Source organism: Oryzias melastigma, linkage group LG17, assembly GCF_002922805.2.
Source record: "Oryzias melastigma strain HK-1 linkage group LG17, ASM292280v2, whole genome shotgun sequence".
Lineage (NCBI taxonomy): Eukaryota > Metazoa > Chordata > Actinopteri > Beloniformes > Adrianichthyidae > Oryzias > Oryzias melastigma.
In genome coordinates, this window is record NC_050528.1 from 1,943,361 (window position 1) to 1,946,483 (window position 3,123).

The following is a 3,123-nucleotide window of genomic DNA, read 5'->3' on the forward strand; positions in this document are numbered from 1 at the left end:
TTCACTTTAAACTAACTAAAAACTATATATATATATATATATATAAACACTAGCATCATTATAGATGAAATGTAAGCTGAATTTGGCCACAAAAGATGCTAGTGACAATGGCTGAAGATTCTGATAGCCAACTAAAATATTAGTTAAAGGCCAAATTAGCCTTAAAAAAGCCTAGGTTAGCAAAGACAGCTAGCATGTAGCTGAAATAAAAACTCTAAAATAGCCTAAAAAACCTTAATAAATGCCAAAATAGTCCAATAAGCTAGCATAACACCATTATGACTTTCAGCTTTACTACACTGGCTCCATTTAATATAACGCAACGATTAATCGACTATTAAATTAGTCGTCGACTATTCTAATAGTCGATTAGTCGTCGATTAGTCGACTAATCGTGGCAGCCCTAGAGTTGGGAGCATTGTGATGTGGAGCTATGTGCCTGTAACAGGAAGTGGAAGACAATTTCTCATGTTTGTCGTCTATTGTTCTAGACATAGAAAAAAAAGTTTGATCAACGTTAAATTTGTGTTTATTCCAATTGTTTCATGTTCTTTACCTCCAATGCTCATTGTAAAAGTCTATATAATGCGAACAGGAAAATATCCCAAATGGTTATTTTATTCAGAAATACTGTGGTTTTGATTTTAGAAACAAAAAAATCTGTTCTTCTCTTTGGCCCTTAAGACTCTGAAGGTCAAATAGCTACAAGATTACAACGGATTATAACGCAGTTTAGTAGGGGTTATGATTAATCGAGGAATCAATTTCTATCAGATCTATTTGTCTGAGGCAAGTTAGTAATCAAATCATTTTGAATCAATCTATACCATTATAAAACCTCTTGTTGTTCAGGTTGGGAACTACCTCCGGATGTTCAGAGGCTCCCTGTATAAACGCTATCCATCCCTATGGAGGAGGCTGGCTTCTGTGGAGGAGAGGAAAAAAATCATGGCCTCCTCACATGGTGGGTGCTTTCTTTTATTTTCATGGACAAATATGAACCTCGACCCTGGGACACACTTACGTACAGAGCAGGAGTTCTTTAGCATCATGAAGTTACACCAATATTTGTGTGCATGTCTGGATAAAATATAGGGAAAAAAGGGTGTCATTAGTAGTAGTTTGAATCGCTATGTGTTTCTTGAATGTTCCAATTTCTATTAACATTTTCATTTTTAAAGAGAAAACAGTGGACATGTGTGTGAAGTTACATGTTAGGTGAAGTTGTGATGTTTTCAGGTCCATTTTTAAAGACAAATATTCTAAAGGAATTTTCCAAAGGAAGGGAAGAGAGTATTCTGGGGCAGAATGGGAGATTCTCCTCTTTAAATTTGAGGAATTTTAATTCAAAGATACTATATTTGGTGATTTTCTGCTTCAGTCAAGCTAAAGACGAAATTATACTCCAAAAATAGGCTCCTTAGAAATACATTAAAAAATTCTTACCATACATTAAAAATGGTTTTTTTTTCCTTCTGGTTTAGCCACCAGCGTGACTCTGCTGAAGGCGTCAGAGTGTGAGGAAATCTTTGATGGAAACGATGAGAAATACAAAGCAGTTTCTATCAACACAGAGCCCCCGGCGTACCTCAGGTAGCGTTCTCTCCTCTGGTGTTGTCTGTCTGTAGTTCTTTGGTGCTTTTATTATTACATCTTTANATTACCTGCCTCCTCCGACGCCGTCACCACGCAGAACGGATCAACTCAACCCAACTCTGCTTTAACACTTGAAACCCCAAAGGTGAGACGCTTCCTCCTTCAGGCTGCACATCCATCCACCTCGTTCCAACACCTTTGCTTCTGTCTTTTTCAAGAACTTTGGACAGCTAAGAGCTCGGAGAAGTTTAGATTGGCAGGACAGTCAGCTGAACAGCGATGCGGGTACGTGTACAGCATGGCGGCGTTTAGGCCTGAGATTATTCTGCACCTGTGAGATTTTTTAGGATTACAACTCTAACTGTGTTGCTTCACTTTTCAGGAAAGCGTGAGGAGTCTTTAAACAAGTATAACTCCGCTCTCACTGAGTTGCCGCACACAAAGTGAGTTCCAGACTCCCCTTATAAAACCCAGGATGCACTCCAATCTAAAACTGAATTGACTGTGTGAAAATCAATGATTTTATACCTCATCAGTATTGATATCGCTGTCAGATCCCAGGATGGTTTGAGCTTGCTGCTGCGTCGTCACGGAGGCTCAAAGAGGAACTCTCTGCTCCGCTGGTGTCAGAACCGAACCCAGGGCTACAAGGTGACTGATCCTTTAAAGACCCATTCTCATGAAAATGGCATTTTGAACATGTTCTTGTAGCTTTTTTCCATGATGGAAGACATATTTAAAGACAATTACGCTTAAAATTGTGTCCTATGGAGGACCAGAAGGGACACATTGAAATAAATGTATATGTGATTAAATTAAATATGTCGATAATTATTTAAAATGCGCCGAACCTTCGTGAGCAAGTAGGCGGCGCCGTGGAGTTCCCGCAGACGTGGAACGAGAAGGATCTGTGACAGTTCACCAAAACATGTGAGTGAGGTGCCAGATAAAACCTGAAAAAGTTTAACAAACGCCGGAGTTTTGGGAGATAGAAATCCTGCTTTCACATTCTCTCAGCGATACAAGTTAGGCCCGCCCACATATCTGAGTTAGGCCCGCCCACTGAGTTTGATGGTACAGTTTGACACATAATGTAATGAAATGAAGTGCCCGGATCATGAAACCTTTTATTTCATCATGAAATCATGAAATAAATAAATGTTTTTTAAATCTTTTAAAATTCTTATTTAATAAAAGAAAATGCCACATTTAATGACACTTTATTTATTGACAATTTTAAATAATTAATGACACATTCATTTTAAAATTTAATAATAAATATATTTCAATTTGTCTCTTTGAGCCCACACTGGACTATGAAATAATTAAATCTCTCATTAAATATTTAAATAGGCCTTTTAATGGCCATTTAAATATTTTAAAGCCACAAATATTTAAACATTTCAATTTTATTTATTAAATGCCAATTTTAAATAATTATTGACACATTTATTTAATAATTTAATGATGGATGTATTTATTTTAGAGCTGTCAGGCGATTAAAATTTTTAATCGCGATTAATCGCA

General features: G+C 36.9%; 1 long non-coding RNA gene across 1 annotated transcript; it reads left to right on the forward strand.

Annotated features, from left to right (window-relative positions):
* Positions 1-829: 829 nt before the first annotated feature.
* LOC118599967 lies at positions 830-1,598 on the forward strand. The gene is made up of 2 exons (XR_004949524.1): positions 830-964; positions 1,485-1,598. It is a non-coding gene; the product is annotated as an uncharacterized LOC118599967 (long non-coding RNA).
* Positions 1,599-3,123: the final 1,525 nt, after the last annotated feature.